The 24,698-nt window shown below is 46.5% G+C and overlaps 1 protein-coding gene across 2 annotated transcripts in view; it reads right to left on the reverse strand.

The window, feature by feature from the left end:
* SLC25A42 (solute carrier family 25 member 42) overlaps positions 1-23,806 on the reverse strand; it is a 105,713-nt gene extending 81,907 nt beyond the window's left edge. For both annotated transcript variants that reach the window (XM_077475466.1, XM_077475467.1), the window contains exon 1: positions 23,664-23,806. The gene's annotated coding sequence lies outside the window, so the exon portion shown is untranslated. The remainder of the gene's footprint in view (positions 1-23,663) is intronic.
* Between the last annotated feature and the right edge of the window lie 892 nt (positions 23,807-24,698).

Genomic DNA, 24,698 nt, shown 5'->3' on the forward strand with positions numbered 1-24,698 from the left:
CCTTCATTAACCACTTGAGATCCGCGCTATTGCCAAATGACGGCATTAGCGCGGACCTACATTTCCAGGACTACGTCTATTGACGTCGTCCTGGTTACGAGCGGCCTGCGCGCCCCCTGAGGGGCGCGCGCGGCGCGCTCTGTGATCGGCGAGTCCATGAGACTCGCCTGATCACCGATCCGTGTAAGGGGTCGATCCCGACCCCTTATCACGTGATCAGCTGTCAGCCAATGACAGCTGATCATGTGACAGAACGGAGCCGGTAATCGGCTATTATTCCTCCTCGCGCTGACAGCGCGAGGAGAGAAAAAAAAAAGCCGATCACCGGCGGCCGTGATCGGGACATCAGTCCCGATCACGGCCAGCAATACAGCTGACCACCTGCCCCCTGCCAGTGCCCACCTGCCCACCGCAGTGCCATCCTGAATGAAAGTAAGTGCCCCCCATCAGTGCCACCCAGCAGTGCCCATAGTGCCCCCAGCGCCACCCACAATGCCACCCACAGTGCCATCCAGCAGTGCCACCAACAGTGCCCACAATCTGCCGCAAAGGTGCTGCACCCCAGTGCCGCCCATCAGTGCCCAGCAGTGCCGCCCATCAGTGCCCAGCAGTGCCGCCCATCAGTGCCCAGCAGTGCCGCCTATCAGTGCCACCTATCAGTGCCCATCAGTCCCATCTATCAGTGGTACCTATCAGTGCCCATCCGTGCCACTTATCCGTGCCACCCATCCATGCCATCTTATCTGTGCCCATCTTTGCCCATCAGTGCCGCCTTATCTGTGCCGATCGGTGCCGCCTTAACTATGCCTATCAGTGCCCACCAGTGCAGCCTATCAGTGCCCACCAATGCAGCCCATCAGTGCCCACCAATGCAGCCCATCAGTGCCCACCAATGCAGCCCATCAGTGCCCACCAATGCAGCCCATCAGTGCCCACCAATGCAGCCCATCAGTGCCCACCAATGCAGCCCATCAGTGCCCACCAATGCAGCCCATCAGTGCCCACCAATGCAGCCCATCAGTGCCCACCAATGCAGCCCATCAGTGCCCACCAATGCAGCCCATCAGTGCCCACCAATGCAGCCCATCAGTGCCCACCAATGCAGCCCATCAGTGCCCACCAATGCAGCCATCAGTGCCCACCAATGCAGCCCATCAGTGCCCACCAATGCAGCCCATCAGTGCCCACCAATGCAGCCCATCAGTGCCCACCAATGCAGCCCATCAGTGCCCACCAATGCAGCCCATCAGTGCCCACCAATGCAGCCATCAGTGCCCACCAATGCAGCCATCAGTGCCCACCAATGCAGCCCATCAGTGCCCACCAATGCAGCCCATCAGTGCCCACCAATGCAGCCCATCAGTGCCGCCTAATCAGCGCACTTCAATGAAGGAGAAAAATGACCCGTTTGCAAAATTGTATAACAAACTATTAAAACATGATTTTTTATTTTTATTTTTTTGCATCTTTTTTTGTTTGTTTAGCAAAAAATAAAACTCCGAGCTGTAACTAAATACCACCAAAAGAAAGCTCTATTTGTGGGAAAAAAATGATAAAAATTTCATTTGGGTACAGTGTTGTATGACCGCGCAATTGTCATTCAAAGTGCATCAGCGCTGAAAGCTGAAAATTGGTCTGGGACTGAGGGGGGTTTAAGTGCCCAGTAAGCAAGTGGTTAATATATCTGAGCTAGCTGAACAGGAAAGCATCTACCCTTTGGCACCCCAAGTCCCAGGTACATCAGATCATGTAGAGAGTGATCTTTTTCTTCCTCCTTTAAGCCCAAGGTGGCATGAATCACTTTGAGAAGGCCATCCACTCCCTCCAGCGACAATTTATATTTAGATGCTGAAAAATCCTCAGTCTTTTCGCCATCTCCTTCTGAATTTCATTCAGCACATGGTGGAGAGGAAGCAACCTGTGCCGAGGGTATCCCTGCATCCAAAGAAGCGGATTATTGTGGTGTGGCTGTAAGTTTCAAAGCACTCTGAGAGGAAAACAACATCATGTCTAAACGACTGCAAAGTGGCACCAATCAGCCTTCAATGCAGAAACACATTCTTTACATAGTGGCCTTTTCCATGCATCTTAGAATTTATTCTTGCATGAAGGACACCTCCTCTTGCTACTAGATTCTTTTTCACTGCTCTTGGCCCAAGACAAACACATAACAGAAAAAAAATGCCTCAGCCACTGCCTGACACTTAAATACACCACAGCACCAAGCACATCCACCTCACAGAAGTTATCTCCACACCTAGGGCTGCCACCTGTACGGGATTGACCCGGACAGTCCAGGTTTTGACACTGTCTCCACCTGCAACCCAGACAGCATACCTCCAGTCTCAACTGTCACTGAACTATGTTCAGAGGGTGGAGCCAATGTCAATTAAGGGAGGGCCTCTGTCAGCTGTACAGCGATCGTCTGTTCTCTTTGCCTTCTCCCCCACCGCCACAATGATTGCCTTTGAAGTCATTTGTTGCTAGGACACGCTTTCGTAGTTATGCAAGCATGCATATGGGGAGGAAAAGAGACGCTCCAACTCCGCCCCCTAACTCCGGCTCCCAGTGTACTTTCTAGCTTGCAGCAGCTTCTCTCCCAGCGGCACACACAACCCTCCCTTCTCTCCCTGCATCTACAACAGAGGAGGAGGAAGAGAAGCAGGGGGCAGGGAGGGGTATGCACACTCCAGCCTCTTGCCCGTAGCATCTTCCGAAGCCAGCGCCGGCAGCCTGACTTGCTGTAAGGTACAGTACTTCTCTCTTCTGTGGGCATATCATGGGCTTATTGAGGGTAGGGACTGACATGAGTGTGCAATGTACAGGGATAGGGACAATTGTAGACACTCACTCAGGTTGAACTGGATGGACTGGTGTCTTTATGCAACCCAACTAACTATGAAACTATATGATTTTTGGAGGTTCTACTTCTAAGTGATTTTCTGGCAGAAAATATAGGATTTTTTTACTTGGAAGCAAAAAGTATCAGAAAAGATTTAGGCTTTAAATGGTTAAACTGAGAAATCCTACACACAGAGTGAAGTTCATTCATAAGTGTAAACATTGTATCTCTTTGCTCTTTTCTTGGCAGACTGCCCAGAGAGGAAACAAGTGGCTTCTATGAAGACTCAGGCAACTTGCACTGACTTCTATTACAGAAGTCATTTGCAAGTCCGGACTTTTTATCAGTACAATCGGCCGATGCCAATTCAAAAACGGCAAATATCGGCCAATATATCGGTCGACCTCTACAACAGATCCTCCCGGAGAGGTAGAGTCTAGGGAGGTTCCACAGCCAGACCCTTCAAGATGGAGAACCACGACCTCTTGGGCCAGTGTGGCACGATTAGAATGAGAGTTGTGTTTTTTGACTGGACTTTTCTCAATACTGCAGGTATCAGTACAGGAGGGGGAAGGCATAACACATATAACACCTGGAGAACCACCAGCTCTGAGCAAGTGCGTCCACTCCAACCGCCCCATCTGCTTAGGTAAAAGAAAAAGAGGAGAGCCTTTGTGATCTCCCATGAAGCAAAGGAGGTCCACACATGGCAGCCCCCCACCTTCGGGTGACCATTCTGAAGATGTCCTGGTTCAAAACCCAGTCACTCTCTCACAGCCTTTTCCTGCTGAGAAAGTCTACCTGGTTCGGTTCCCCTTTCAAAAACGTACCACAGAGAGGGATAGAACATTGTCTTCAGCCCACTTGAGGATGGTTTCCGCCAGGACCTACAGGGATCTGCTCGTGTTAACCCCCTGCCTGTTGATATAAGCCACCGCTGAGGAGTTGTCCAACCGGACCCGCACGTGCTGTCCCTGGAGTTCTCTCTGAAAGGCTGAGTGCCAAGGCAATTGCTCTCAGCTCCCCCCAGTTCAAGGACCTTTGCGTCCTCCCTCTCTCCCCCAGGTACCCTGCACCAACCAGGAATCTAGGTTTGCCCCCCCCAACCGCCGATGCTGCTCTCATCGGTCGTGATGGTCCTAGAGACAGGTTCCACTCCAGGCCTGGTGACAGATTTTCCTCCTTCCGCCACCACTAAAGGGACCTCTTGACTTAAATATCAGGGAGTCCCGGGACCCCCGACTGTGGTCCCAAACCGCCAGGATGAACAGTTGCAAAGGACAGAAGTGCAGCCCTGCCTACTGCACTGCCAGGAGCATGGATGTTGGTAAGCCCAGAGTTGACATGGCTTGTCTTACTGAGACCTGGCAACTTCCCTGGAGTAATAACATTGCCCTGTCCACCTTCTGAACCTACTCTAGGGGGAGAAAGACCTTCTGTTCTGTTAAATCCAAAACACAAAGCCTAAGAAGGTGACCTTTTGGGATGGAACCAAATTGGCTTTTTCCAGGTTCAAGCACCACCCCAAGTTTTCTAGGATGCTTCTTGCCACCTGTATATCCTGGGACAACTGCTCTAAAGGAGGAAGCAAACAAACAGGAGTAGATCATCCAAGTATTCGACTACCGAGATGTCCCTGAGTCAGAGAAAGGCCGGGACCTCTCCCATAACTTTGCTGAAGATGTAGGGGCCTAGAACTGTAGATGGAACATCCCTTCTTCAGTTTTTACCACCAACCTGAGGAACCTCTGGTAGCCATGTACGATGGGGATGTGCAGATAGGCGTCTTTTAAATCCATCAATGCCATGAAGCAGTTTGGGGGAAGAAGAGCCTTCACCTAGAAAATGGAGTCCATTCGGAACCTCCTGTAGGTTACTGAGAAATTCAGAGGCTTCAGATTGAGGATAACGTGCGAACCGCCACGCTGGAACCGACGATGCCTGTCATCCTCCATTGCTGGCTGCAAAGAGCAGGGAGGCCTCAGCGCAGCGCCCCACCTGGGCAGAAGAAAGCACACCTCCCCCAAGCGAAGCTGGGGCACACAAGATGCAGTTATCCATGTACTTTCTATGCTGCCTAGCCTACCTGACTGCGAAGAAGAGCGAGAGAGACATCCTCATCACTCCCCCCAGGAAACAATTAGGCTCAGCCTCCCGGATGTACAGCCCCAGCCCCTTTGCAGTGTCTCCCACCAGAGGAAACACCAAAACTGGCCGGCGGGGAGTTGACGCTTAAATCTTGTACAAAGTATCAAAATTCTGCTGTGATTAAGTCATCTTCATAAATAGTAGCTACACAAATGTATAACATAACAGTCACCAAAACACACCTAGCTTACAAGCTACAGAAAGCTAATAAGACCTCCTAAGACAGACGTACTAATAATATCCATCTCATTTTTGGTATCTAACAAACCGTATTTTATTCTGCTATAAAAAATATGCCGATTGTAAAATAGTAAAACCTTGTCAGTACACCTACATCACACAGAGTAAACAATACTTTGGGGAGCTCAGAGGGTTGAAAACTGTGCTGGGCATACAAGTTTTTTTTTTTTTTTTTAATTGGTTTATATTTGCCATAACAATATAGTTGAAATAACTGTAGACCAGCACCATCGAAATCCAGCAATACAGCAGTGGCCAAAAGATTTGAGAATTACAAATATTTATTTTTCCCAAAATCTGACGCTTCTGCGTCACACATTTAAATAGATCATGTGTTGGAGCTTCTCACCATGCATGTGTGTACAGAATCATAAGATGGAAAAGACAACATCTGGAGGAGCCGTTCCGCTAAAGAGCTTCACAAAGGGAGCACGCCCATTCAGGAGCCTGAGAGAAAATCTAGTGTGTGTGATATATATATACATACACGTGTGTGTGTGTGTGTGTGTGTGTGTGTGTGTGTACACAGTGCCTTGCGAAAGTATTCGGCCCCCTTGAACTTTTCAACCTTTTGCCACATTTCAGGCTTCAAACATAAAGATATAAAATTTTTATTTTTTTGTGAAGAATCACCAACAAGTGGGACACAATTGTGAAGTGGAACGAAATCTATTGGATTTTTGAAACTTTTTTAACTAATAAAAAAATTAAAAGTGGGGCGTGCAAAATTATTCGGTCCCCTTGCGTTATTACTTTGTAGAGCCACCTTTTGCTGCGATTACAGCTGCAAGTCGCTTGGGGTATGTCTCTATCAGTTTTGCACATCGAGAGACTGAAATTCTTGCCCATTCTTCCTTGCAAAACAGCTCAAGCTCAGTGAGGTTGGATGGAGAGCATTTGTGAACAGCAGTTTTCAGCTCTTTCCACAGATTCTCGATTGGATTCAGGTCTGGACTTTGACTTGGCCATTCTAACACCTGGATACGTTTATTTGTGAACCATTCCTTTGTATGTTTGGGATCATTGTCTTGTTGGAAGATAAATCTCCGTCCCAGTTTCAGGTCTTTTGCAGACTCCAACAGGTTTTCATCCAGAATGGTCCTGTATTTGGCTGCATCCATCTTCCCCTCAATTTTAACCATCTTCCCTGTCCCTGCTGAAGAAAAGCAGGCCCAAACCATGATGCTGCCACCACCATGTTTGACAGTGGGGATGGTGTGTTGAGGGTGATGAGCTGTGTTGCTTTTACACCAAACATATCATTTTGCATTGTGGGCAAAAAGTTCGATTTTGGTTTCATCTGACCAGAGCACCTTCTTCCACATGTTTGGTGTGTCTCCCAGGTGGCTTGTGGCAAACTTTAGACTAGACTTTATGGATATCTTTGAGAAATGGCTTTCTTCTTGCCACTCTTCCATAAAGGCCAGATTTGTGCAGTGTACGACTGATTGTTGTCCTATGGACAGACTCTCCCACCTCAGCTGTAGTTCTCTGCAGTTCATCCAGAGTGATCATGGACCTCTTGGCTGCATCTCTGATCAGTCTTCTCCTTGTCTGAACTGTAAGTTTAGAGGGACGGCCAGGTCTTGGTAGATTTGCAGTGGTCTAATACTCCTTCCATTTCAAAAATTAGAGTTACGCTTACCGGTAACGTCTTTTCCAGTAGTCTTTCAGGACAGCCACTATGAGAGATAGACTCCTCCTCTTCCTCTGGAAACACTGCGCCAGCCCATAAATTCTTACTTCCCCTGCCGGACCTCAGTTTATATCGAGAATACCTCCGGCCAGCTGGGGAGACACAAGAACACATTAATAACATATTTATCAAATACCATTATCTTGCTGCGCTCTGGTCTTTTGTAAGACTCCCCCCAATTTTCGGGTGGGAACTAGGGCTGTCCTGAAAGACTACTGGAAAAGACGTTACCGGTAAGCGTAACTCTAATTTTCCCTAATCGTCTTTCAGGACAGCCACTATGAGAGGATAAGCGAGCACTTACCAGTTAGGGTGGGACTACAGCTTGCAAAACCTTTCGCCCAAAGGTCTGCTCACCTGCCGACACCAGATCCACTCTGTAGTGTTTTACGAAAGTGGAATAGCTGGACCATGTTGCAGCTCTGCAAATCTGCTCTGGCGTTGCTCCCGCTCTTTCTGCCTGGGAGGCTGCCATAGCTCTAGTGGAGTGTGCTTTAATAGCCACTGGGATTTCTTTCCCTGCAACTGAATAAGCCTGCTCGATGGCTACTCTGAGCCACCTAGCAATAGTGCGCCGGGACGCTTTACAACCTTTTCTGGCCCCGGAAAACAAAACAAATAAGGAATCTGACCTTCTGAATGTCTTGGTCAGTTCCAGATAGTGTAGGATACATCTCCTAACATCCAAATAATGAAATCTTAGTTCCTTCTCACCGGAGGGATTGGGACAAAAAGAGGGCAAAACAATTTCCTGGCTTCTATGAAAGCTGGATGCCACTTTCGGCAAAAAGGCTGGATCGGTCTTTAAAACTATCCGATCCGGAAAAATAACGCAAAAGGGAGCCCTGACTGATAAGGCCTCCATCTCACTGACCCTCCTGGCAGTTGTTACTGCTACCAGAAACACTGTCTTCAGAGTAAGCTCTCTCAGAAAACACTCCTTTAAAGGCTCAAAGGGGGGTCCAGTTAAGCTCTGTAAAACTAAAGATAAATCCCATCTGGGAAAGGACAGACCCTGGACCGGTCTCTGTCTGGACAGGGCCCTAAAGAACCTGACTACCCATGGGTTGGCAGCCAAATGATCTTCTAAATAAACACTGAGGGCTGATACTTGACCCCTAAGGGTACTAATGGATAAGCCTTTATCTGCCCCACATTGTAAAAATTCCAAAACTGCGGAGGAGCTCCGTACTGGGAAAGAGCTCTCTGCGCACCACTTGTTGAAACGCAACCAGACCTTTTCATAGATCTGGCGAGTTTCCTTCTTCCTACTGTCCAGGAGGGTAGAAACTAGTCTCTCTGAAAATCCTTTAGATTTTAATAAACCCTCCTCAGTAGCCAGGCCGCTAACTTCCACTGGCGTACCTGTGGGCAGAGGACTGGCCCCTGAGAGAGGAGATCGTCCCAAGGGGGCAAGAGTAGGGGAGGTTCTACCGCCAACTGCTTTAGCATTGAGAACCATGCTCTCTTGGGCCAATGTGGAGCCACCAGAATCAGAGATGTGCTTTCCATCTGAAACTTTCTCAGAACTGCTGGCAACAACGCTGGAGGTGGGAAGGCATAGCAAGTTCTGAAGTACCAATTCTGGTTCAAGGCGTCCACACCTAAGGCTCCTTCTCCCCTTTTTAGGGAGAAAAAACAGGGGGTTTTTGCATTGTTTTTGGACACGAACAGGTCCACCTCTGGAGACCCCCATCTCTTTATTATGAGATTGAAGAAGACCTCCTGGTTGAGAACCCAATCGCCCTCCCTCAGCCTCTTTCGGCTGAGAAAGTCTGCTACCACGTTTTTCTCTCCCCTCAGGAAAACTGCTGAGAGCGAAAGGGTGTAGGTTTCGGCCCAGGACAGGATCTCTGTCGCTAAAGACAACAGGGTTCCGCTTCTCGTGCCACCCTGCTTGTTTAAATAGGCCACTACGGAAGAGTTGTCCGACCGCACCTGAATGTGGTGACCCCGGAGCTCTTTTTTGAAGAATCTGAGGGCTAGTCCCACTGCCCTTAATTCTTTCCAGTTGGACGATCGAGTCAACTCGCCGTCCTCCCAAGTGCCCTGGGCTAGAAGGGAACCCAAATGTGCCCCCCAACCTTTTCCACTTGCATCTGTGGTCACTACCCGAGAAACCGGGATGAGCCACAGATGCCCCTGCGACAGATTCGTCATTTTCCTCCACCACCAGAGGGATCTCTTTACCTGGTGAGGAATATGTACTAGGGTGTCTAGAGCCTCCTGACTGTGGTCCCACACCCCTAGGATGAAGGTCTGTAGGGGACGAAAATGTAGCCCTGCCCACTGCACTGCTGGGAAGGTAGATGTAAGGAGACCCAATACTGACATCAGAACCCTTATGGAAACCAGCTGGTTGCTCTGAAGAGAGGCCACCGCTCTGTCCAGCTTTTGTACCTTTTCTTTTGGTAGAAAAACTCTCAACAGTGTTGAGTCCAACAGGAAACCTAGATAGGAGATCTGTTGTGAGGGGATCAGGCTGGACTTTTCCAAGTTCAGAAGCCACCCCAGGTCTGTAAGGACCCCTTTGGTTAGATCGAGATCCTTGACCAACTGTGTTGGGGATGCTGCAAATAAAAGCAGGTCGTCCAGGTAGGCTATTATACATATCCCCTGGAGCCGAAGAAAGGCCATGGCTTCTGCCAGGACCTTGGTAAAAATGCGGGGTGCAGAGGATAGCCCGAATGGCAGGGCCTGAAACTGAAAGTGTACTGTTTCTCCCCCTAAATCTATGGCAAGGCGTAGAAAACTCTGCGAGGCTTCCGCTATAGGGATGTGTAAATACGCGTCCCTTAGGTCCAGAGATACCATGAAACAGTTGCGGGGCAGAAGAGCCTTTACTGAAAAGATCGATTCCATGCGGAATCTTTTGTATGTCACTGAAGCATTCAGGGGCTTTAAGTTCAGAATCAACCTGAACTTCCCTGAGGGTTTTTTCACTACGAAGATATGAGAATAAAACCCCCTTCCCTCTTCTGCTTTTGGGACCCTGAGAATAACATCCTGATTCTCCAATTCCCTCAGAGCTTCTAGCAAGGCCTCGGCCTTTACCATGCACCTGGGTAGATGCGTGACAAGGAGCCTTTGAGGGGGTGGTCTTAAGAATTCCAAGAGGTACCCCCTTCTTATTACCCCTAAAATAAATTGATTGGGGGATATTGTCTCCCACTGTGGTAGAAAGGCCCCCAGTCTTCCTCCCACTGTAGCTGGAATGTCACTGGGTTTTACGGGGCTGGACAGGAGGGCGAAAAATCACCCCTCCTCTGCCCCTGCCTTTTTGGGGCCAGGTTTTCTTTTTCCCCTCTGGTTTAGAGGTTTCCCTACGCCCTTGCGGACGAAACCCCTTTAGTTTGTACGGGGGTTTTCCGTTTAAGAGGAAAAGATTTTTTCCTGTCCGCTGTCCGGTCTAGAACAGTCTCTAGCCCTGGGCCAAAAAGGAGGTCCCCCGTCAGGGGTATCCCACATAGCTTTATCTTGGAGGCATTATCCCCTGGCCATGTTTTTAACCAGAGGGCCCTTCTGGCCGAATTGGCTAGAGCCGCCGTTCTACCTGACATGCGGACAGACTCAGCAGAGGCATCTGCTATGTAAGTGATCCCTCGCAGCATAGTAGGGAAGGATGACAGAATGGTTTCCTTATCTGTGCCTGCCTCAATATGTTGTTGGATCTGTGAGAGCCAGTGCTCTAAATTGCGAGCCACAACTGTAACTGCCATTTCAGGATTTAGATTGCCCATAGCCGAGTCCCACGTTTTTTTAAGCAGAGAGTCAATCCTTTTGTCCATGACATCTGCCAAGGCCCCCATGTCTTCAAACGCCAAATCTGTGTGTCTGGAGACCTGGGAGAAAGCGGCATCCAATTTGGGATTTTTATTCCAAAGGCATGCCGGGTCCTCTGAAAATGGGAACCTTCTTTTGAGGGATCTGGATAAAAAGGGTTTTCTCTCCGGATCCTGCCACTCCTTTTTAACTGTTTCCATTAGAACTTCGTGCACTGGAAACACCCTTCTTTTTGGCTCCCCCAAACCTGAATACATTTGGTCATGCAGGGTTAGGGGCTTTTTATCCGTCTGGATACCGAGGGTTGCATAAATTGCCTTTAAGAGGTCCTCTACCTCATCAAGGGATAATTTATATCTGGAGGCTTTCCTGAACCCGTCCTGGTCCTCCCCCTCGGAGCCCTCCTGGGAATCGGAAGAGGAACTGTCTGGAAGTTCCCTACCTGTCCCTGAAGGGCCTGCAACCTCTGTCCCCCCTGTACTAGCAGGTTGGACCGGAGCAGAACTCTGTGCTAGAGGTGGGGTTGTATCCTGGGGAGATGGACCCGTGGGAAGCTGAAATTTTTCAAAAAGGGACCTAAAAGAAGAGAAGGTGGATGAGAGCTCTTTGACTGAAGCTGCTAGTCCTGACTCCTGTTCAGATTCCCTTTCCCTAACGAGGGAGTCAATACAGCCTTTGCACAACACTTTGGTCCAAGATTCCCCTAAAATCCCCTACAGGAGGCACACTTCTTTTTAGAGCTATGCGTAGACCTATTTTTTTCCGTAGCTTTCTAAAAAAAAAAGGAAAAAAGAAAAAACAGAAAAAGACAAAGTCAATCCAAAGCTCGGGATACAACCCTGGGAGTGCACTAGACCCTTTTTTAAAAGAAGGAATCTGAGCCTCCCCTCCCCCCTGGCCACCCAGGGGGTCTGCCCCCCCCCCATGATAGAACCATACATTGGGGTGGGGGGATCCTAGATAGAGAGTACCCCTCCCAGGGTGCTCTTACCTTAGGAATGCTGGAGATAGAGTCTGTTGTTTGAGCCTCAGCTTCCGACATGACTGCAGGTGGCTGCTTACTACAGAGTTCCACGCTGCCTGTGCGCGTTCCGAACTCATCTCCAGCTTGTGCCCGGCCCTCCTATCAGCTCCACGACCCGGAACCGGAAGTTGATCGTTTGAGGTCAAGCCTTCGTTTCCGCCGGATACGACGTTGCCCGTCATTCGGCCCGCTCGGTTCAAAGAAAAAAAGGGGCGGACTGTACCCTTGTTCAGGGAAATCTTCCGAACGGCTTGCCAGCTGCGTCCCTGTAGACGCGCTCGACTCAGAAGGGGTGGCAGTACCTGGTGAGGTAAGTAAACCGTTCGACCCGCCCGACACGCGGACGTTGGTTTCGAACGGTTTGAACCCAGCTTTCTCCAAACGAAGCCCATGCTTCTTTCAACCGGGTTCTTTAACGACAAAACGGCCACAGCCTCCCCAACTGATCGGCCTGGTTCCTTGCACAGTGTCTCCCCGCCGGAGGAAACACTAATAACTGAGGTCCGGCAGGGGAAGTAAGAATTTATGGGCTGGCGCAGTGTTTCCAGAGGAAGAGGAGAAGTCTATCTCTCATAGTGGCTGTCCTGAAAGACGATTAGGGAAATGATGGCTTGCACAGTGCTCCTTGGGATGTTTAAAGCTTGGGAAATCCTTTTGTATCCAAATCCGGCTTTAAACTTCTCCACAACAGTATTACGGACCTGCCTGGTGTGTTCCTTGGTCTTCATGATGCTCTCTGCACTTTCAACAGAACCCTGAGACTATCACAGAGCAGGTGCATTTATACAGAGACTTGATTACACACAGGTGGATTCTATTTATCACCATCAGTCATTTAGGACAACATTTGATCATTCAGAGATCCTCGCTGAACTTCTGGAGTGAGTTTGCTGCACTGAAAGTAAAGGGGCCGAATAATTTTGCACGCACCACTTTTCAGTTTTTTATTTGCTAAAAAAGTTTAAATTATCCAATAGATTTCGTTCTACTTCACAATTGTGTCCCACTTGTTGGTGATTCTTCACAAAAAATTAAGATTTTATATCTTTATGTTTGAAGCCTGAAATGTGGCAAAAGGTTGAAAAGTTCAAGGGGGCCGAATACTTTCGCAAGGCACTGTATACACACACACATACCATATTTAAAATCGGTGTATAACACACACTTTTTCCCCTTAAAATCAGGGGAAAAATCGCGGGTGCGTGTTATACGCCGATCCTCCACGATTTCTGATCAATATTTGGGCTCTGGGCGGCTTTCAGCTGCCTTCAGCCCTTCTTGGGGCTTTCGGCTGCCGAAAACAGCCGAGAAGGGCAGAGAGCGGCCGAAAGCCGCCGAGAACTACCGGGCGCCGCCGAGATACACAGGACATCTCGGTGGCGCCATTTTTAAAAATAAAAGCCGACATCACTGAGGGGACAACGATGCACGAGGCTGCAGTGACGGACAGGCTGCAAATGACACTGACAAGGCTGCATTGATGGGCATTTAAATGCAAGTTTTCTTACCTTAAATTTCCCTCCTAAACTTGGTGTGCGTGTTATACGCCGATAAATACGGATAGAGAGATAGAGACACACTGCTATTTTGTCATCTTGTTTTCTTTACAATCTTACACATAAAATGTTAGATGTATTATTTAGGGCATATCTGACTTGTTCTGTATATACCTACCTAATTGCTGATGCCTTATGATGTTATTTGTATCTTCATATACTTTAATTAAAAAAAAAAAAACATTGAAATGTAAACTAATACTTTGTTGAAGCACCTTTTGAGTTTATTACAACACTAAAGTCTTTTTGGGTATGAGTCTATCAGCATGGCACATCTTGACTTGGCAATATTGTCCCACTCTTCTTTGCAAAAACACTCCAAATCTGTCAGATTGTGAGGACATCTCCTGTGCACAGCCCTCTTCAGATCACTACACAGATTTCCAAATGGATTCAGGTCTGAGCTCTGGCTGGGCCATTCCAAAAGTTTAAAGAGGGATTCCACCTACAAAAAAAAATATTAAAAGCCAGCAGCTATAAATACTACAGCTGCTGACTTTTAATAAATGGACACTCACCTGTCCCGGGGATCAAGTGATGCCGGCAGCCGAGACCGATCGATCGCTTGGCTCTCGTCTGCTGCCGCCACCATTCTAGGTGAGGGAATCAGGAAGTGAAGCGAATCGGCTTCACTTCCCGGTTCCCTACTGCGCATGTCACGCAGCGCAATAGGAATTGTCCGCGCCGTCTCTGGGACCCGTGTGTGTCCCAGCAGACAGCGCGGCAGGACAGGAAGAGGCATAGACTCCCACGGGAGTCTATGCCCGGAAGTGGGTGTAAATACCTGTCTTTGACAGGTATCTCCACCCCCCTGAAAAGGTGCCAATTGTGACACCGGAGGGGGGGGGGGGGGGGTTCTGATCAGCGGAAGTTCCACTTTAGGGTGGAACCCCGCTTTAATGTTCTTCTGGTGAATACATTCCTTTGTTGATTTGGATGTATGCGTTGGGTCGTTTTCATGCCGAAAGATGACGTTCCTCTTCATTTTCAGCTTTCTAGCAGAAGTCTGAAGGTTTTGTGCCAATATTGACTGGTATTTGGAACTGTTCATAATTCCCTTTACCTTGACTAAGGCTCCATGCACACTGGAACTCATGAACTGCAGTTTATTGGAGTTTGGGCGTTTTTTTTTTTTTTTTAAAGCCCATAAACTCCACTCTATGTTAGCATATGTGTCCATGCACACATGGAAGTTTTTTAGCTTTAATGAGCAGTGAAGTCAATGGGCTTTTTTCTGAACGCCAGAAATTCGCATTATGCAACTACAATATTTTAGTTTTACAGCCGCCGCCCCCCCAAAAAAGATTTCAGTTTTTCAATTGAGTTGCACAGTTTACAGGTCACATTAAAAAGGTGGGAAACGTTCTGAAATTATTTATCTTTGTCTAATTTTTTACATCACAGAAACTGGGGTGTGTAGACTTATATTTATATCAACTGTATAGTAAATGTCACAAATCTATACATCATGAGTTGGGGTTCAGGGGACACTTTATCCCTAATGGGGTCATACACTATAAATGTTCAGACACCCATGGGTATGCCCCTATAACCAGAGGGACAATGCCACATTAAAGTGGTTATAAACCCTTTACAACCATTTTTTACTACAGGAAAGCCTATAATAAGGCTTACCTGTAGCTACCTTGGATATCTCCTAAACCTGCATGGTTCAGGAGATATCATCCCCTGTATCTGCATGTGCCGGTGTCAACCTAAGTGCCGTTGCTACAGTGAGACTGTGCTGTTACCGGCGGCTCCCATGCACATTTGCGGGAGTGACGTCATCGCGGCTCCAGCCAATCACAGCGTCGGAGCCCGCGATGCCCGGAAGTAACTCCGGGAGCAATGCACCAGCTGGAGTGGTGAACGAGGACCACTGCGGGGGCTTCAATGCATACTAGCCCATCATGCCTTTGTCTTGCAGGTTTTTCTGTTTGTTTTGTTCATGGGTTTACAACCACTTTAAATACCCACCATACATCATACAGGGGTACTTAATGTGGCATTGTCCCTCTGGGTATAGGGGCACACCCATGGGTGTCTGTACATTATAGCGCATGTAGTATAAAATGTCCCCTGAACCCCAACTCATAGATATAGATATATATATATATATATATATATATATATACACACACACACACACACACACACACACACACACACACACACAGAATCTGCGTGCTCCCTCTGTGACTGATAATCCTTAGTGGAACGGCTCCTCCAAATGTTGTCTTTTTGATCTTATAGTATTCTGTGCATGCATGGTGAGAAACTCCAATGCATTAAAGCGGTAGTAAACCCGCTAAATTTTTATTTATTTTTTTACCACCTGCAAAGCAAAAGGCATAATGAGCTAGTATGCACTGCATACTAGCTCATTATGAAATACTTACCTTAGAACGAGGCCCCGACATCTGGCCCGATCCACGCCGAAGGAGCTGACATGCTCCCTCTGCGTTTCTTCCGGGTATCGCGGCTCCGGCCACTCACAGCGCAGGAGATTTCATCCCGGCCGGGTACGGCCACTGCCGGACATTCAGTCGAGAATCCCCTTGTGTGCATGCGCCGCTGCAGTCAGCGGCGCATACCGAGGGGAATATCTCCTAAACCGTACAGGTTTAGGAGATATTTTTTTTACCTACAGGTAAGCCTTACTATAGGCTTTCCTGTAGGTAAAAGTAAAATAAAAAAAAAAAAATGAGTATACAACCACTTTAACCACCTCAATACAGTGCACTTACACCCCCTTCCTGACCAGACCAAATTTTCAGCTTGGAATTGCCCATAAAATGACCCCATTTTGGAAAGCCAACACCCCAACGTATAATCTGTGAGGTATAATGAGTCTTTTGAACGGTTCATTTTTTCCCAGAAGTTTTTGGGAAAAAAATGAAAACGCTTTTTTATTTATTAATTTTTTTTATTTTTTTTACACAAAGTTGTCAATTTATTTTTAAGATATTATTAACACATAGCACGTATACAGCAAAAATGACACCCCAAAACACATTCTGCTACTCCTCCCGAGTATGGCAATACCACATGTGTAGAACTTTTACACAGCCTGGCCACATACAGAGGCCGAACATTGAAGTAGTACCTTCCGGCGTTCTATGAGCAAAAATGACACCTCATTTCATTCCTACCTATCACACTTTTGAAGGTCACACATTTTGGAAAGCAAACACCCCAACGTATATATTCTATGAGGCATGGGCTGCAAATAGGTACTCGGGAACTCTGTTGGCCTGGTGACAGGTACTCTGATGGGCTGCGACAGGTACGTACTGTAAGCGGTAATGAGATGTTACTGCAATCTCCTCCTCACACACGATCGGTGTGTGAGGAGGAGAACCCGGTAACATCTCGTTACCGCGGTTTGTTTACATTTAGTGATCGGCTGTGAAAGGATCACAGCCAGCCAATGGCCGTTTACCAGCGTCGGTGACGAGCAGTGTTCCCAGGAACACTTTTTTTTTTGTAAATATCTATTAAAATATGTGTTGTTTTTTTTTTGTAAATATTATAGGTCTGTCTTAAAAAGAATGTCTATGTATTTGGTTAAATATTTGAATGTATGTAATTGCATTTACAATGTAATTTTTTCTATTTAGTTAGAGCAACACTTTGTACAGTGCTTCATGAACCTCCTGAAGAAGCCATATTTCTGGTGAAACATGTTGAGTGGAAACCACTGTACTGGCATCATGACTACAAGAAAATTATGTTGTTGGTTTTAAATTTGTTTTTATAACGTTTTTTTTTTTTTAATGTAAGATCATTGTGGTCTATGTATATGGACTTTTTGCACCTGAAAAAATCCCCTTTCACATGTTCGGGTAACATTCTTTAAATTCAATGAAAAGATATTTAAGTGTCAAAGTACAACAGATATCTAAGCGAAGTATCAATTAAGGAAAGGAAAGGCCAGTACAACGTAATGAAATCTAGTTTAACCAAATGATTGTGAGATATAGAATACTCGCTGCAGGTGGGGCTCCAGGATATTTTGCCACATACTTGTCTGAAAAGAATGCCAATAAAAACAGAAAAAAAAAAAAAAACTATCACACGGAATTAACACTGCGAGTAGGAAAAAATGTAGTCGCTCTAGAACACACCACAATCACATCACTGGGATTAGAAAACTTGATTCTGCAATTAGTATTAAACAATTGTATTCCAGTATTGCCTAACCCTGACAACTTGCACCGATTCACCTAATCCTAAAATCTTATTTAGGAATCAGATAATACCCTTAAGGACAACTTCAATTGATCTGAAGGAGTTTTAAAGCTTTTTAATCTCTGAAAATTGTGTCTAAAAAAAGGCAGGCAGAGGGAAAAGAACTAATCATTAGTATTGCCCGGTGTCTCCCTGCAGCTGATCATTTCCACATTACTGACTTAACACGTCCAGTTCTAGTTTAGGTAGGTGCGCATATTACATAGTTTTGGTAAATCTAAAGTTAATTGCACAGAAATTGTACTGTCAGCTTGTAATATAAGCTTGTACCGCAATCAGATTGTAGACTGTACAATCTCCTTCAGACTTACCAAAACTTTGTAATTGGATGACAAATCTAAACAATGCATTTCATTGATATGAATCGGGTAGGCCTTTAGACTACATAGTTGGTGGCAGATCTAAAGAAAATTGTACAGATTATATATAGTGTAGGGTCACCACCCTATAGCCCAGGGCTCGACAAAACCCGGGCGCCAAGTCGCATTTGCGACTAGAATTAGCGAACTGGCGCCTGGGGCAGCACAGCTGGGGGTATGCTGTCTCCGCGGACCCCCCCGGCGTGATCGCGTCGGGCCGCGCCGCCGGCGGCCGGTAATTTAGCCCCCGGCTTTGAGGCCTTCTACGATCCTATGGTTCCTTCTGGAATCTGGCGCCCTCTTGTGGTGGCCGTTGGAATTACAACCAGCAATGCTAATGGATGCAATGCTAATTTTCCCTGCCTGCCAGCCTATCTTCCTTCCCTTTACTCAGAACCCCTAAAAATTATATATATATTTTATTCTAACACCCTAAAGAATAAAATGGTGGTCGTTGCAATACTGTCTGTCACACCGTATTTGCACAGCGGACTTACAAGCGCACTTTTTTGGGAAAAATGTATTTAATAAAAAAAAAAAAAATAAGACAACAGTAAAGTTAGCCCAATTTTTTTTTAATATTGTGAAAGATAATGTTGCGTCGAGTAAATCGATACCAAACATGTCAGGCTTCAAAATTGCGCCCGCTCATGGAATGGCGACAAACTTTTACCCTTTAAAATCTCCATAGGCGACGTTTAAAAAATTCTACAGGTTGCACTTTTTAAGTTACAGAGGAGGTCTGGGGCTAGAATTATTGCTCTCACTCTACCGATCGCAGCGATACCTCACATGTGTGATTTGAACACCGCTTTCATATATGCGTTCGCTTCTGCACGCAAGCTTGGCAGGACAGGGCGCGTTTAAAATATTTTTATTTTTTTTTTTAACTATTAATTTTTCTTTTTTTCACTGTTCTTTAAAAAAAAAAAAAAAAAATGTGTGTCATTTTTATTCCTATTACAAGGAATGTAAAAATCCCTTGTAATAGAAAAAAGCATGACAGGTCCTCTTGTATATGAGATCTGGGGTCAGAGAGACCTCACATCTCATATTTACACTAAAATGCAATTTAAAAAAAATTTGTCATTTGAAAAAAATAAATAAAATGTCCCTCTAAGAGCTATGGGCAATGACTTGGAGACAGGTGAGGGGCTTGGGGCTATCTTCCCCTCACTCGTCTCCATGTCAGGCCAGGGACAGGTCCAGATCGCCGTCACGGACCCGGCTCCTAACTTTTTTAGCTGGCTCCTAGATTCCAAGCAAATTTGTCAACCCCTGCTATAGCCCACCATAAAATAAAACAAATCTGATTGTACAATCTCCTTTAGATCTATCAACAACTATGTAGTATAGGGCCTACCTGACTGGATACAAAGGGAATCAATTGATCAGGTTTGGCCTCCTATTGTGTGCCTATGCTCAGTTTCTATAATATTGTACAACCAGACTAATGTGTATGATGAGCCTTGGACAACTGTCAACAGTAGAGTTATGCCCATTAGAAGAAGATTGACATTTAAGGCCCTGTGCACATTGGGCATTTAGCCCCAATAAATGAGATCTGGGCATTCAGGTGCTGGATGCACCGTGTTGGACTAATGTTTAGGGCAGTATGTGCCCAGGGACAACTGCCAGAATGCACAATCTGTGTTCCTGGCATTCAAACGTTTGTGCCGCTTAGCTGTAGAAGATTTCAGTCTCTCACAGACTTTAAAGACCAAGTTTACTTTTAGGAACATGTTACACGCCTGTATGTAGAAGGTAACATGCTTCAGAGAGTTACCTCCCCCTCATGACAGTGGGTGGGGGTTCCTCTCCCCCACAGCTGCTGTCACATTTAAAAATCAGTGGCGCTGTGCAGGGTTCTGCCTGCACACCCACATCATTTATTCACAGGCATCTGTCAATGAATAAACTATAAAGTCCCATCTGCCACTGCAACAGCACCAATCAGCACACTCGCAGTCCACTGAGACTTCCTCCAGCTAACAGAAAATGGAGATATAGGAAGAGAGTTGAAGAAAGTGTCTGCAAGAGCCTGACATTGCACCTGCCATCCACTGATCGTGGGTGTAATGCTCTGCAGACTGCTGTGGAAAAAATAATAAATGCATTTTTTTCTCTGCATGGTCACCTTAGCTTTAAACACTGTTGTCAGTAGGCTGAAAGGAACAACTGTGTCCTCCACCTGCACCTAAGTGCCAGAGGGGGTTATTTACTAAAAGAAAATCCACTGTGCACTTGGAAGTAAAGTCACTGTAGATTCGAGGGGGACATGCAAGGAGAATAGAAAAGAGCATTTTTTCTCGTACATGATTGGATGATAGAAATCAGCAGAGATTCCCCTCATTTCAGCTCTAGCCCTTGGATCTACAGCAACTGCACATCCAAGTGAACTTACAGTGTACAATAAATGTGCCTTTAATAAATAACCCCCCCAGAGCCTCATGCATTGAGGTTTAAAGTAGCAGTAAACCCCGCTTGGTCATTTTTATCTACAGGTAAGCCTATAGTAAAGCTTACCTGTAGGTAAAATGAATATCTCCTAAGCGTAGACCGTTTAGGAGATATTCACCCTGCATGCAGCCAGTGACATCACTGGCGCATACGCTCTGAAGGTCTGTCATACCTTGGTGGAACCTAAGCTTTGTGACAAAACTGAGGGCTCCTGCATGCATATGAGGGAGTGACATCATCGCAGCTCTGGCCAATCACATCGCCAGAGCTCGCAAACCCGGAAGAATGACAGGGGAACATGTCAGCCCTCTCAGTGGTGACTTTAGAGCACTGGATTGCTTTGTTCCAAGGTGAGGATTTCATAATGTGCTAGTAAAATGGTTCTAAAAGGCAAAAAGTTTTTAAACATAGGCCTGGTTCACAGCTATGCAGTTGATGCATTTTCCCGCTGCAATCTGAGCACCTTTTTAAATGCGTTTTTTATGTGTTTCGTGTTTTTGGGAGGTGTCTGTTGCCTTGTGGGAGAAAACAGCAAAAACATAAATGCAATCATTGCGTTTTTGATGCATTTCTACTGTGGTTCCATTGAAGTCTACGGAACCAGAAACGCAAAAAAAAAAAAAAAAAGTCCCTGACCCTTTCCATAAAATGCACAGATGTGAACAGGAAATAATGTTAAAGCGGAGGGCCGCCTTAAAAATAAAATATAGCATTAATATTCTTAAAAAAAAATTAACTAAAGGCCCGTACACACGATCAGACTTTTTGACAACAAACATGCCAATTAGCTGTTTTGGAGCAACATCCGACCGTGTGTACGATCCATCGGACAAACTTTTTCGGTTTTCATAGGACTTTTGTTGGCTATGCGAACGGACAAACTTTCTGGCAACAAAAGTCCGATTGAGCAAAGTCTGATCGTGTGTACAGAAAACCATAGGACTTTTGTACAAAGTACAAACACACATGCTCAGAACCAATGCAAAAGATCAGACAACAATACAGAAGTTGACCAAAGGTGGCGGTAAAGAGCAGAAAAACCACGTGATTTGGTGAAAGTTGGCTGAAAAAGTCCTGCAGTGTGTATGCTTAACAAGTTCAGGGCCGACGCCCTTAGTACAAAATCCATGGGAAAGTTTGTACAAAGTCCGATCATGTGTATGAGGCTTTAACAGAAACCCCTGTTGCTAGGCAGTCTTCCTAATCTGCCCCTTCCTATTCCGCGGCCCTTCCTCCTCTTCGGTGAGCTGCCCCGTTGCCTTCTGGGACATGTACGGGGCCATTCACAAAGCGACGTGTGACATGCGCAGTAGGAAACGAACAGTAAAGCCAGAAGGCTCCACTGCCTGTTTCTCTTAGTGAGGATGGCGGCGCTGGGACACAATATGAGGGACGTATCGGCCTGGGGGGGGGGGGGGCCTGACTCGGGATCGCCGAGCTCCATTCCCTGCGACGTTATGATGCACGGTAGCGGAGATCAGCGCCAAATTCAAAAAAGTTAAAACACACAAAACAAAAACACAAAAAATTACACACCCCCTTTGTCCCTAGTGGTCTGTGCAGTGCCCTGCATGCACTTTTATATTATAAATACTGTTTTTTCTGCCTGGAATTTGGAGATTGCCCATAGCAACCAATAAGTGTCCCTTTATGTCAAAAGTAATTTTAGACCAACTAGAAAACAGCGATAATAAATTTTAATCACTTGCAGAATTGAGCGATAGCGATTTGTGGGGAAATTTGTCATCAAACACTAAATCTAATGACAGCGACAATTCTGCAAATGAGCAAATTTCAGTGTTTTAGGATTTGATTACATTATTGAATAATTTTTATTATTCTTTATTATATTATAAACTTTATCATACCCGGGATGTCTGCTAGACTCTGGTTTGAACAGATTTAAGAGCGTTATTCCTAAGAATTACAGGACTACAATATAAAACGCCAAATTTCCATGCAAAATAATTGTACCGCTTTCAGCACCTAAAACCAGAATGAATCATACCGCCAGGGAGGTTAAGTGGACTGTAGGGTTTTTCTGCAAAACTAAAAATGCCCTGGAAATCGCATAGGTGTAAACCAGGCCTAATGTAGTCTATGGATTATGGTATAAAAATAAAACACCCTTCTTGGTGCAGCTCCCCCCCACTTACTGATCCCCATCTCGATTCAGTGACAGCATCCATCTTTCTCATTAGCTCCTGCTGCTGTCAATCACAGCCAGTGAGCCAATAAGGAGAGCGAAAAAGCCCTTTCACACTGGGGCGGTGCGGGTGTTAGTGGCGCTTTTCACCCCCCACTAGTGGCCGAATAAAGGTTTAAAAGCACCCGTGTTGTGTGCTGCCGAAGCGCTTTGCAGGCACTTCAGCAGCGCTGCTTATTCATTCCAATGGGCAGGGGGCAGTGTAGAAGCAATGTATACACCGCTACCGCACCAAAGATTCTGCTTGCGGGACTTTTTTTCCTGCAAGCGCCCCGCCTCAGTGTGAAAGCACTCCGGATTTCACACTGGGGTAGCTTGAAAGGCGCTTTTCAGGTGCTATTTTTAGTGTGAATGGAATCTAAGGGAGGGGCCAAGGTGTGCGAATGGGCAATGTCCAGTGTTGAGTGCCCCCATAGGAAGAGGCTTGCTATTGGGGGCACTCAGCAAGGGGAGGGAAATAAAGAGCACCATCAGGGGACCCCAAAAAAAAGAGAGAAGAAGAAGAAGATCAGGGCTGCTCTATGCAAAATCATTACACAGTGCAGGTAAGTAGAACATGTTTTGCGGTTAAAAGAAAAACTGCAGCAAACATTTAGGCCCCTTTCACGACTTAAAAGTGGCTGCCTGTGACAAGTGTGAAAGGGGCCTTAGAATGATTTTAGAAGTCCAGTGAACAGGAAACCTTGATCTTGTTCCAGTGACAGCAATGGTCGCCAGGACAAAAATAGAGGTGATTCTCTGCAGCAATAAAAGCCTGCCAGGGGTTCTAACGCTCTCCCAACTAAGAAAAAGAAAACGTGTTATAGACTTTTCTGCATGACTCATGAGTGTTTGTTCTATGATCCTGTCACTGCCCCAAGCATGCAGCATGTGATCCCACCCAGCCCAGTGTGACCCATTCCTCTACATACATAGCAGGTGACACCTGTAGAGTGCAGTGGCCGCCATGTGGGTTGTAAGGCAAGTAGTAGGATTATATTCCTAAGGATTCTCCTCACAGCTGACATAAATAAAGCCAGCAGAGGGACACATGACAATTCCCCCCACACAGGACATGCGGACTGCACAGCCGTTTACCACAACGAGTGGCACACTCACCTCTGACAGGACTCCAGTTACCCGTTCCCCCAAAAAAATGCTCCTACTCCAGGCCACCGTACCATTGACTGCGTTACCGCCCAAGCCACGCCCTTCCAGGTGTTGCCCAGCGACGAAACTCGGCGAACAACCAGGCAGAGAAAGAGAGGACAGGCTGCAAGCCAATCAGAAGCAACGAAGCGTAAAGCTGGGCGGGGACTTTGAGAGGCAGGACCGAGGAAAGCGATTGATAAGGAGATAGACCAATTGTGTGGAGAGAAGGCGGAGCAATGAGTCCCATGCGGCTGGTGTTTTGGGGGATGTGGGGGGGAAGGGTGGACGGAGGGTGTTGGAAACAGGGTGAAAGGTGACAAGAGTGGGCGGGGTTTTAGCTGTGTGTGTGTACAAGCGTAGACATGTGCGTGGAGAGCACGTGAGGCCTGTACATTCCGATAATAGGGCCATAGGAATGGAAGAGCTGTAACTTTGTACAGAGCTTTCCTTAGCATGACACTTGATACTTTACTGTGCAAGTAGTGCTGACCTTTCCCCCATTTCATTAAAGCTCACGTCAATGTGAAATGTAACCCTGTCTTTTTCTTATAGTGTGTTCCTTCTGGTTGCCCTGAAAGCTCTGGTATCCTCCAAACTCATCTCTGTCTATCCAACCTTCTACTTTGCACTTAAAGTTTTTGTAAACCCTTCTATCAGTGGCGGTTGGTGGCAATTTTTTTTTTGGGGGGTGGCAAACAGTGCACCCACAGCCAGACCCCACCCGGTCGGGTCCGGAGCATTTACCCCATCTATGCTGGGCAGCACTTCACCCGGACGGAGGGCATCACAGCCAGCTCTCCCTTCCCCTGCTCTTCTCCATGGGCATTACGGTGGCTTCCATCTCCTCCCTCCTCCTCAGGAGCCAATCAGGACGCTTCTCCTTTTGGCCAATCAGGAAACGGGTCTCAGACACGCTTCCTGATTGGCCCAGGGGGAGAATCAGTGTAAATATACAGTGGGGATCGAAAGTTTGGGCACCCCAGGTAAAAATGTGTATTAGGC

The sequence above is a fragment of the Lithobates pipiens genome, unplaced genomic scaffold (genome assembly GCF_037356315.1).
Source record: "Lithobates pipiens isolate NorthernLeopardFrog02 unplaced genomic scaffold, aLitPip1_a1.2 Scaffold_13, whole genome shotgun sequence".
NCBI classification, from domain to species: Eukaryota; Metazoa; Chordata; class Amphibia; order Anura; family Ranidae; genus Lithobates; species Lithobates pipiens.